The 12,959-nt window shown below is 37.2% G+C and overlaps 1 long non-coding RNA gene across 1 annotated transcript; it reads right to left on the bottom strand.

Moving 5' to 3' along the window:
- Nucleotides 1-108: 108 nt before the first annotated feature.
- LOC141609209 (uncharacterized) lies at nt 109-2,015 on the bottom strand. Its single transcript, XR_012527288.1, has 3 exons — nt 1,765-2,015; nt 277-975; nt 109-187 (listed from the first exon to the last, which is right to left on the bottom strand). It is a non-coding gene; the product is annotated as an uncharacterized LOC141609209 (long non-coding RNA).
- Between the last annotated feature and the right edge of the window lie 10,944 nt (nt 2,016-12,959).

The following is a 12,959-nucleotide window of genomic DNA, read 5'->3' as shown; positions in this document are numbered from 1 at the left end:
ATGGCTGGCCTATTTGCATTGCTTCTGATTTCATTTAGCAAACCAATAAGATTTCCTGGTTACATTTTACATTTTATAGGGGCTATGAAGCTGGATTATGAACCTTACCAATCACGGAGCATTTCTGCCTTTTCTCCATCAGGATTAAACTTCACAAATGTTGTTGAAGTAGTGAAGACTGAGAAGCCTAGCATGGCAGTTGTAAAGATCAAAGCATGTTAATTTGTGAATTTGGAACAGTATCTTTGAATTCTAATGACATATGCGACTGTATACCTTTGTGATATGATGGCTTTATATAGGTGAAGCCAATGACCGGAAATGCTTCTACCACCTCCTTAAGCTACTCTCCTTCTCTAGTTGCAAGTTCTGCGTAGGCTGTTATTATTAGTGGTTGTTCCGTACTACAACAGTGCATGACAGTAATTAGCCAACAATTATAATGAAATTCCACACGAATGTAATTTTTAGACTGCAAATTTGGAGCTGCCATCCATAACCACCGGTTCACGCACAGCCAAAGGTTCTCCAGCTGAACGGGGCACTTCGCGTAGTATTTCCACGTGGATTAGGATGGCAATAACATCTACAGACTAGTTGAATAGTTATTATGTTAATACTTAATGGTTCCTTCAACATGAAAACAAATTAAAACTCTAAAGATTATATAGAGCAATATAGTCATCATCAAGTAGAGCATTAGTGATTACCATATCTGTCATCATCTGTGATTGTTCTCGGGAGAGCGGCAATGCTGATATACTCAAAACCCATAGGTGGTTTGTAGCCTTCAACAAGTGTGATAATGGCCTGAGCACCAAATCTCAAGTGATATGGATGGTCAGCATTTCGTCGATACTTCTCAGGCATCAGCTTTATCTTTGCATTGCAAATCTCATATTCCATTTTGTCGTAGATGACATGTTCATACGCTGCTATTTCATTGTCATACAGTGTAGTTTTGATCTTGCCACCCTGTATTTATTCAATAAACATTAGCCGCATACTAAACGCTATTTTTCATTTTAATACAACAGTTGTATCTTTCCCAAAACATTTTAAGAGCAATAGCAATAGAAGAACTCTATATAAAGTTCTTCTTCTGCCATGTCACATTTCCTTAATTCCAATGTTTAAAAACTTTTATTCACAACAGATGTCATTTTTATAAAGTTCTTAAATGAAAAATAGTAAATATGTAATTGGTATTCACAATTTTCAAAGTCATGTTTATTGGTCCTCAAATTCCCAAGTATAAACAACCAAGTTCTTATTTTAGAACTTAATTCTTAAAATTAAGAACAACCTTGTAGTTGCAATAGAAGAACTTTTTATATTGGGTTCTTATTGAAGACCCCAAGAATAAGAACCACTATTGCTATTGCTCTAATGGTTAATTTTATTTTCAAAGGTGTTTGTTTACATTTTCTTAATTTAGCAGGAATTAGATAGTAGTAAAGATCACACATTAGAAATGTACATGCCGTGTGCTTACCTAGCTTGAAAACAATAATGCAAATACATAAAGTTTATTCCGACTCAAATCTGACACTATAGTTTAGGTGAACTTGCTATCAGAACAACTTCCACATTCTAGAGCAAGTTAATATTACTATAAACCAATATAATTGCTACAAAAAAAAATGTTTGCTACAAACTTTAATCATAGGCAGAATTTTTTGCAACTTCGCCTAAAATTAATTGAAATTTGAGATCACAATTGCATGCTTGCGCAGAATGAATTAACATGTAATTATGAATTACCTCTTAATCTTGAAAAATAATCCTCTGGTAATTATGATTTTTGTTTTTTGGCGAAATTTGCATATTACTCTTCTCAATAACCTTTAGGCGAATAGAATGCGGCCCAACTTTATCATTTAGGTCCTTCACCATCTTCTTCTCAGGTTTCATAGGTTTCATAGCTGCTGCAAAAAAAATTAGTAAACTTAGAGAAGCTTTTAGTTTCGTTATGTATAGTATTACATCAGTTGAAAGATTTATTTTATCACTTGTCTTTCTCATGTTTTAACTGTAATTTTCAATCTTGGAGGTCTTTATAATATCAAAATATATGTAATATTATACATGAAGAAGTTGGTGAAACGTAATAGACAATAGTATTTAGCTTTGATACAATAGTTTACCTTTCCTTTTTTGTTGTGCCCCAAGATGATTTATTTGATTTGTGTAGTCTGCTTGGTGCAAATAATAAGTTCCCTAAATGTTGCTTGCATAGTTTTATGGTTAGTTACATTAAGTTAGACAAGTCCACCACTACCTATTTTAATTTGCTCATTCCCATGCTTTTAACTGTTCATCATCAAACTCTAGCAGTACCTATCACATTTTGGATACTCGTAGTACATTGTCCTAGTACTGTCCTTTGCCTTAATTCCACCACTACCTATTTTGTTCATTCTCATGCTTTTGACTGTTCATCATCAAACTCTAGGACTACCTATCACATTTTGGATAGTCGTAGTACATTCCCTAGTACCGTCCTTTGCCTTAATTTCCTTAATATGATGAATAAATTTCCTAGCCATGTCAATTAAGAGAGGTTTGGTTCCCAAAAAATGTTTAGCCTCGACTCATACTTTTTTTTTCTGTAATATCGTTCTCACATAGAGCTCCGTTGCCCAAACTTCTTGACTATTTTGATTCTGTTTATCAGTTAGTCATCGTCTTTAAGAGTTGCGGAACCAAGAAAGTCGTGTGCATCTAAAATGTAAATTAGCACCCTCAAACCCTAAATTGAAAGGTTTAAACGCTTGCAATTTTTTTTTACGAGGATGACCCTCACCTAACCCAACAGTAACATAACTTAGTATGAATTAAATCGGATAAATACACCGATCGTCACATCATTCAGTTCCTTGGTAATTTCTTTAGTAATGCTAACTAGTAACTTTAGAGTTAAAGTTGAACTAGTTTTAAACCCGTGCAAAATTGCACGGGTATGTATTTTGGCCGATATTAATGTTTTTGGATGTATATTTATTTTTGCATTTCTATTGTACTTATCTAGTTGGTCTAAATCAACGATCTACATAATTAATGTTTAAATTTGTTACAAACACGTGTTGACATGCACTGGTTTATGAGGAAATAACGTAATCTACTCTTGTAAATAAAAATTGCATACATAAAAAACTTTACATCCGGATAAAAGAAATATAATCTAATAATCAAGTTTAACATATGCAAGTTATTCTAAAAATTGAAAAATTTCATAATACACTACATTAGTAGTGCATAGTGACTTGTAAATTAAATTAAAACTTATTTGTTTTTTTAGAGTAAAATAAAAAAATAAAATTTGCTTTAAATGCTAGTTGAAGACTAAATTAACTCGGTTGCCTATCATTGTCGCCTACCATTTTCGGTGTGCACGGCTGATAGTTAAGTTGCCGAGTTTTATATTCCAAGTAAATACTCCGTCATGATTTATTTTTTAAACAAAAATTTTTGTACCATGTAGTTTTAAAAAATTATATTGTGATGTTGTTACTGCATGGTACAATAATATTAACTAAAATACATGAATATGTTATACTCCAAGGAAATACTCCGTCAAGATTTATTTTTTAAACAAAAATTATTGTAGCATGTAGTTTTTAAAAATTATGTATGTAATTCATTTGCGTTTTATGTTCTATCCCGTATATAAATGTAATTTCTTCTCGTAATTATGTAATTTTATTATTATTTAATTTTTTTTAAAAATTATGTAATTCAATTTTATTTACTCTCATTTGTAATTCATTCTGCGTATATGTTATTAATTTTATTTACACGGAATGTATAAAATTATTTCATAATATTAATTCATAGAATTTTTTCATAATATTATTTCATAGAATTTGTTACAAGACACAATTTATCGCATGTTTGAAAAGACGGAAATCTGATAAAATAAATACATTGCACACTAACGGGTTCCACCATAACATGAATTTCCAAAAAAAAAAAAAAAAAAGAGGTTGCATTAATGACGTGGCGCGCTGAGGATTGAGTATTGTCTTTTGTATTAATATAGATAAGATTATTGTTGATTGTTATTGATGAAAGTTGATGAAAGTGACAACTCTCTAAGACCATCCCCAAGCAAAGGTCACGCTAACTAGGTCACGACCCGATTTTACTCTTAATCTCACCTTATTAACCTTGACCCATTTTCACCCTCCAAGCAGAAGGTCATGACCTAGGTCATCAACCCAATCATTATCCACTTTATAACATTCCCAATCATTTTACACATTCTCTACCCCACTTTTCTCTCTCTTACTTTTACAATTATTTATCCTAACATTTTATAAATCTATTACTATTATCTATTATTTATAAATATATTATTTATCTATTATTGTAAATATCATTTTCCACATTATTTATCCTAATACTTTACGGAAAAAAATATTAAATAACGTTATAATTTTGAAAAGTGATTAGACGATTTCATTAACAATTAAAAAAAAATGAAAAACATGATTCGACATATAAAATACTGCATACATAATTAAAAAAAAAAACATTAAATTAAAACCATCCAAATGCTACAATATAATTATAGTGAAATATAATTAAAACCGAGTAACTCATCTAATTATTGAAACAGAGTTTTTTATTTAATAAATAAATCCGAATAACCAATTAATACAAGTCGAGTAACCAATTAATACAAGTAATTCCAATAACCAATTAATAAAAACCGAGTAATTTGTCTAATTACGAGTAACCAATTAATAAAAATCGAGTTACAACTAGGGTTATAAACTATATCTTGAAACAAAACCTTCACAACAGCCGATTGTCTTCTCATAACCTTTAATCTTCTTCAATCGTCTTCATCTTCAATCTCAATCTTCAATCGTCTTCATCTTCAATCGCTGATCATCTAATAAACCATCTCTATCTTCAATCTTCAATCGCCTTCATCTTCAATCTCTATCTTCAATCGTCTTCAATATTCAATCGTCTTGATCTTCAATCGCCGATCATCTCCATCTTCAATAACTATCATCTAATAGCCATCGAGATCTCCAAACACGATCTCCATAGCACGATCTTCATAGACGATCTCCATACACGATTAATACACGATCTATACACGATTAATACAAGATCCATCGTCTTCATCATCAATTTATTTTTTGTTGCTGGTTTGTGCACGATTAATAGCCGATCTATTTTTTTTGCTGGTTTGCGGGTTGCCATAGACGATCTCCATGGTTGCAGGTAGCCGTCTTCATCTTCAATTTATTTTAATAAACTGCTGGTTTTGTGCTGCTAAGATTAATAAGATTAATTTGTTGCATTTTGTCTGTGTATCGTTCATCTCGTTTGTTGTTAAGATTAAATCCGAATATTTTGTTCATCTCGTTTGTTTGTTTGTTCATCTCGTTTCTCTGCGTTTATGTTGCATTGATTTTGTTGTTTAAACGATTTTGTTGTTCAACTCGGTAAATTTTTGTGGGTCAAAATACATCAAAATTGAGTTTATTTTGTTGACAATTAAAAAATATGGCCCTTTTTCATATACTTATATTTTTTCTTGTTTTATTTTAGTATATATTCATAATTTAATTTTGTTTATCAACTTGTTCTTTACTTTTCTCATTTTTGGGGAAATGACAGAGGAACACCATTTTGGCAGAGGAGAAGTGGATTGAAGTTGTCCTTTTTTTTGTGTCCAACAAACCAGAAAATGACACATATTGGGTCATGGAAGAGGTCACCAAAATGAAGCAAAGGTCACAAATTGACCTTCAAAGGTCAAAAATTGACCTTTGGTCACAAATTAGCAACTTTGGTCACCAATTAAGTAGCTTAATTATGTCACTAACCATGACCAAGCAAGGTCATGACCAAGCAATTGACCTTGCTTGGGGATGGTCTAAGGATGCAAAGATAGATAACCAAGTACAACCTAGCATACTCTACTAAAGTCCTTTTAAATTTATTTAAGTTGTCATTAGCAGGTTTTGGTTTAAGTTTTTTTTCTTATGTTTTTTTTTTTATAAAAAAAGGCTTAATCAAACTGCTCACTTTTTGTTGTTGTGTCAGTTCATTAAAGCAAGAGTGTTTTTGCTAATTACTCACGTCTATGGCATCTACCGTTTAAATAAGCCGGATTCGTTAATATCGACGACGTTTTAGTAAACGTCGACGACGTTTTTTAAAATAAAGACGCTCACTACCCCTCATCTCTCACTAGCCCTTCTCCCTATTCTCTCTACTCAACCTCCAACTTCCACCAACACTCAACACCACCACCACACTGCCACCACAACCACCGCCACCACACTGCTGCCACCACCACGCCGACCTTGCCGCCTCCACCGCCACCACACTGCTGCCTCCCACGTTGCCTCCGACATCACCAAGTAAGTGCCGTTTTTTTTTGTTTTTTGTTAAATTAGTTTTGAAATTGAAACTAATTGAATTAAACTATGAAATTAAATAGTTATGTTTCCTTTATTGTTATTGTTGATCGATTAAATTGATTGGATTTTGTTTTAGAATTGAATTAGTTAGTAAATTAGGTTATGTGTTAGCTTTTTATTAAAATTAAATGAATTAGTGTAGAATTTGTTAGTTTTTCTATTAAAATTCATGTTAATTAGTTGTTATTATGTAAATTTTGGTATTGTTATACGTTGTTTGCGAAAGAAAGTTGATTGGGATTGATTTTTGAGTCGAAATTTGTTGTTGTTAATCGGATTGAGAGTGAATTTGAAGGGTTTTAAGGCCGAAACCACGGCCAAACGTTGGAAATGGAGGTTTGGCCGTGGGTGAAACGTTGGAATTCAACGTGCCACTGCAGTGCAACGATGGAATTCGAGGTTTAGCTGCGGTCAAACATTTAATTCTCACGTTTGACCGTGGTCAAACGTTGGAAATAATTGTTTGGCCGTGGTCAAACATCCATTTTCATTGTTTGTCCGCGGTAAAAAAAAAAAATGTTTGCCCGCGGTAAAAAAAAAAAATGTTTAGCCACCGTCAACTAAGGGATTTTTTTGTTCAACCGCGGTCAAAGAAGGGGTTTGTTTTGTTAGTCCGCGGTAAATTAATTTTTTTTTTTTAAAAAACCGTGTTTTATGCTATTATTTGCCGATTTTTGTTACTTTATATGATATTTAGTCGATTAACGTGTTTTCTAACAACTTCCAATTTCCTAATGCAGATGGCAGATCGAAATGAGAGAGGAAAGGCAATCATAAATGCTCCGCCTCCGCCTAACATACACGACCGTACCGCTGGGCGTAATGTTACGGGCTCGAAGCGTCGTTTGCGAGTTAAGCAGGCCCACAAGCAGCCACCCCCACTTCAAGAGACGTCTGGAATGGTTATGATGCCTACTCCCGGTCACGTCGTTAGCGAGTCGGAGGAGGCGAGGTCTCGGGAGGTTCTTTGGTAGTTACCAAGATGATAGAGAGGATGAGCCGTCGGATGACGGTTCCTGGGAGGAGGAGGAGGAGGATCTTTGGAGAGTATGTGGTCCAACCGAACCCGGCGCACCGCCGAGAGTGTTGAGTCCGAAGTTGGGCCGGGATAGTAGAGGACGTTATTCGAGTGTTAGAGAGTCCTCTAGCACCGATAGGTCGAGGAGGCCGAGTAGGGATAGTTCTTGGATCCTGAGAGAGCCCGTTCCTGGTGGTCCTAGGAACATTAGCACCCTACGGAGTTTTGGTGGTCACGTTGCGTTCAACAGTTGGTCGGACCCTAACCCGGAGAATATGAGGTCGTGGATCAAGCTCTACGAGAGGCCGAAAGTTGCGAGGGAGATTAGGCACATGGTTCTCACCGAGGGTGTTGCGGCTAGGGTACAAAGCGAGCGGGCTTGGGGTTTTGAAGGAGTGTTTTACCACCGGTCTAGATAATAACCTCCTTAGTGCTTTTATCGAGAGGTGGCACCCGGATACTAACACTTTCCATATGCCTTTTGGAGAGATTAGTATCATGCTCCATGATGTCCAAAGATATTCTTGGGATACTGTTAGTGGTGATCGGGTTCTTGTGGCCGGTCGGGCGAGGATGATGACAAAGGTGGTTTGCGGGGCAAGATTGCGAGGTTTTATGGAGTTCCTGAGTCCGATGTTGCACCACCGCTCTACAAGAATGGCGGTATACTAACATCGGAGTTGAGGCAGGTTGTTTACCTAGGGAACGAGCATGACTCGTTACGGGCTTACCTCTTGATGTTACTGGGTCATACTCTTTTCATGGATAAGAGTGGTGATAGGGTGTCCGCTCAGTTGTTGCCCTTGATTGATAGTCTTGAGCGGGTTGGTTCATATGCTTGGGGTGCGGCTTGTTTGGCTTACTTGTACCGACAGCTAGGGATAGCATCGCGCCGAGATTGTAACACCCCCATACTCCGAGTGCCTTACCAGGACCACTCAGGTATGAAGACATCACCATCTCGGTCGCCCGAGGTATGATAATCAAATAGACAAAACGGAAACAATATTTATTATAAATAGTTTAATGATAAATGCAATCCTCAAAACCAAACCAAAGTACAATACATTATTCCAAACTATCTGTTCTCAACTGAAATGTAAATAAATGCTAAACTACAGCGGAAGACTCTATCGTCATGTCGTGGCCATCCCGGCTATCCCAGTACTCATCTCTATACCTGTTCAATATCTGCTCACTATCCCCGAATGGATCACCGCAGTTTTACAAAACAACAGGGTCAAGACTAATCACACAATCAATATAAATAACAATAATAAGACAAACATACAACCAATCGTCACACACACATACACACACCACCAACTCCCATCATCTCAATCGATCGTCGTCCACTTTGGACCAGCCCGCCGATGGGGGACCGCAGCCGTTCCCACCTAAGCCCCGCTCATCGTACGAGCGATAACCCTGTCCATTAATGTGCACATCCCCTTTCATGGCGGGTTCCACGAAGGGCGAAACTAGGGCGTGAGATCACTCCCGCAAGTGACCCCACTCAGCCGAGAACGCATCTCGAGAACCATCAACAAACACAACCACAATGTAGATACCCGTATCCGTCGATATTGGAATTTATAGAGAACCCGACAAACACCCGATGATGATAGGACACATGTATTCTTTAGTTGTCATTGTCATTATTTGGAGCTCGTTTTACGATATAGAATGGGCGTCGTCAATGAAGTATTTTATTAATTTAAATGATATTTAAATTAATGTTTTTTTTAGTGAGTTCATTTTATTAATTTAAATGATATTTAAATTAAAGCTTTTTTAAAGTGATTTCAATTTAATTTATTTTATTTTGAATTTATTTTCCCAAGTTTATTTTATTGGAAATAAAATAAATATTTGATTTGAAAAATCATTTTATGAGTATATTTGATTTGAAAAGTCATTTATTTTAATGGGTTATTTGATTTGAAAAATCGATTTTAAAAAGCGAAGAAAACTCGTTTTGAACACTTGTTTTTGAGCTCGTTTTTAGCTCGGTTTTTGAGCCCGTTTCCTTTGCGAATTGGCACGAATCTCGAGTACACTAACCCACCTAGACCAATACCCATCAACCCATGTTCGAACCCCCTCACAAGCAGCCCAAATCCTCGTCCCAAACCCCTCCAAGCAGCCCACGCATAAACCGAGCCCCCTGTTTTTGCGAGCCAATTCCCGAGCCCAAACCCGCTCCAAACACTACCAAGACCCGTACCCATTAACCCTAACCCATACCCTAGTATCCTACCCATATTATCCTAGCTTAATCACCAAGAAAACCCCCCTCAAACCCTCACAAAAAACCGATGGACAGCAGCCATACGGGATTGAGCCCGACTGCCTCCTCCTCTCTTTTAACCTACTTTAACTCCCTATAAATACCACCCCTTCACCATACATTCATTCCTCTAAGTTCTCCATACATCCAAGCATCACATACAAGCTTTAAACCTCAGAAACGAACCCTAAACATCCTTCAAAAACCCTAAACAAAACCGACACACAAACTGAAACTGTTTGTGTGTCCTCTTCGAAAACCCTTTCGTTCCTCCATCAAAACTCCATAAAAATTCGAGTTTCTTGTTCCTAATTAACCACATAATATCCATATACACATTAGACAAAGAATTACGAGCCAAATTGCCCTTGAGAGTACACGAAATCCCTCGAAAAACAGAGTGAAATAACACTCTGTTTTCGCGGTTTCTTCTTGTCTGTCCAGTTCTGTTTGTGCTCGTTTTTCGTGCCCAATAACCCAAATCGAGCAGGGGTTGCTTTAAGATCCTTGTTCTCCTCTCTTTCTAGTTTTCAAAACATCTTTCGAATCGAATTTTCGTCGTGAAACGAGGGAGATATCACTGTTTTAAAATCGCTGTCCAGAAACTTTCCAAAACCCGTGTTTGCTTTGTTCTTCGTCGACGACGGCCTCTCGAGATAAAATCTACCATCGATTACGACCCAAGACGGTGTCAACGATACATGTAGGTTGAGGGTGCATTAAATCCCCTTCTTTTTTCTCTTTTATTTCGTTTTTTTATGCCTTTTTTATTGTCTTTTTTTGTTTGTTTTTTCGCTTGTTTATCGATTGTTTTAAATTAACTATGAAACTAGTTAGTCCGAGTATGAGTTAAAGTACCACTATGAACACCCGCGTTGACTTGAGATGGGAAAAGAAACCGCTACATCTGTCGGTCGTACACTCCCGTCTCATTTACATATCCTCGTGTTCAAAGTAGGGCATAAATAAAACAATTATCTAACTTTGTTCTTCGTTTTCGACCCCCTTTTGTTTCGGCCAAATCGACAGACCCTAGGACCCGTTGCATGTTAGTTTAACCTCTGGTTGTTAACCTATGACGTATTTAGATGACTTTAATTTAATTTAATAATTTAATTAGACACGATAGGTGGCTTCGACGTAAGTTATAAAATCAATCGACAATTCTGTAATTAATTGAATGCATCTCTCTCTTTCACCTAATTTCTCGCTAGTATAAGAGTGCGTGATTAGCACCTTCTTATTGACACTCGATGAGTTAAATTAATTAGCGAACTTGACCTAATTAGACCCTTTAGGCCGTGTAGAATGCACCCTTGCGCGACAATCAATCGGCATCGTTTTTTTACTCGTTTTCTAACTTGTTTCTTATCCCTTTTCGCAATCACTCGATCTAATCAATGAATCTAACTTAGGAACTAGGTTGGCCGTGTCTTGGCCATGAGGGTGGCCATTGGTTTGGGCCGTGAGGTGGCCGTTTTCTTTACCTTTCTCGTTTTGTTTTTATACCGTTTGTTTTCTCGTTGTTTCATTGTTTGTAATTTATCGTTGGTTTATCGAGTTGTAATCTTTCAAGTTTGTTTTCTTTTAGTGAGTCAAAACCTTTTCAAAACCTTGGTCTTGTTTGGTTAGACGGTTGTTCCCCAATGCTTGTAGGAGCGTAGTAAACCGCATGTTGTTTAAAGCAACATGGCCCGGTTTATGCTAATGCATGCTTTGGTGCGTAGCCTTATGTCTAATTCGATGAGATTAAGCGCGAGCACGCATTACGAGGAGTGACCCAAGGACCGTGGGTCATGTGAGCCGTGGGCCACCCTCATGTGCATGGTTTTCAAGGCTCAATGGCCGTGTGTTTTGTGTCGTGTTTTGAGTTGTATGTAGCAATTGTAATTAGATCGAGTTGTAATTTATTTATCGTTGTGTCGGCATGAAATGCCTGGTTTGTAATAGGTAGATCCCAACGGCTCCCCCATTCCCCATCAAGCCTTGTGTGTTTCGTTTGAATGTTGCTAGATTAATCAACCCACATGCTAAATTACAACTTTGACAAAGTTAGTTTAGTTGCATCTAAAACGACATAGAAATTGTTGTCACATGTTAGGGTTAAAACAACGTTTGCATATCATACATCGTAGTAGCTATGACCTTGTTTGAAATCCGACACTTGACTTAGTAGAGGCCGTTATCGACGGGTGGGGTTGGGTGTCCTTATGGGCTTCCCAACACGTACCCTCACCCCTTACTCAAGATCTATGGTTTGTGGATCCGTCTAAATACCATTGGATTACAAGAGTCATTCAAATCGAGTGATATAGGGTACAAGTCTTTATCTTTAATCACTCGTAGTCGATTGGCTTTATGCTTTTCGATGAAAGGTGTAAAGTTGACTTGAACGGTTCCAAGTTCCCAAAAAACTTGGTGGCGACTCTAATTTGTCTTAATTCGATTCGAAAGAACCTCGAGTCGATTATGCCTAGTGTGGATCCCTCGGACGCAGTTCCCGAGGGCCTTGTCCTGATTTGGCGACTACTGGGAAAAGAGGACTAGTTACCTTTGTGTTTCTAGGGTCTTTTCCTCCGAGGTGAAACTTGAAAAGAAAGTGTTGGAAAGTAAAACATTACTCATAGTGCTACGATTCATGCATAAACCCTTAAGGACTTTCCCGGGCCGTCCCAGCGTTTCTTCGTGATGCGTGGGGGGCGACGTCCCACTATGCCAGGAAGCTGCACATTGCTCGCTTCCACTCCGCCTCGCGTGGTTCTTGAGGGTGGGGACGATCTTCTAGGTACTTTACCTTAAGACACCTTGCTCTATAAGACCGCAAAAGGATGGAGGGCATAGACCTTCTTATAGAAGACTTGCCGAGACTTAGAGATGTCTAGGAGCATACATCCTTGTAACATGAGAATGACAATGTGCAATGTGTTTTCCCGAGTCCTTTTTTTTTCGAAAATTCCAAGTCCTTTTGAAAACCGAACTTTTGAACAACTTACTTTCAAACCTAGCATGATTTTCAAAACGCGGAATGCTGCCCAAATAGGACTAGAATTTCGGCCCAAAACAAGCTTTTATAGCCGGCATGCTGCCCATTTCAAATCTCCTTTTTTCAAATCGATCATTCGTTTTTCAAAATCAATCCAAAATGTTTCTCGAACCTCAACCAAGCATGAAATGCGTCGAGTCGTGTCCGGGTCATGGCCGT

Source organism: Silene latifolia, chromosome 10 (assembly GCF_048544455.1).
Source record: "Silene latifolia isolate original U9 population chromosome 10, ASM4854445v1, whole genome shotgun sequence".
In the NCBI taxonomy this organism is placed as follows: Eukaryota; Viridiplantae; Streptophyta; class Magnoliopsida; order Caryophyllales; family Caryophyllaceae; genus Silene; species Silene latifolia.
Note: the sequence above shows the minus strand (reverse complement) of the source record. Positions and strands in the feature narration are given on the sequence as shown.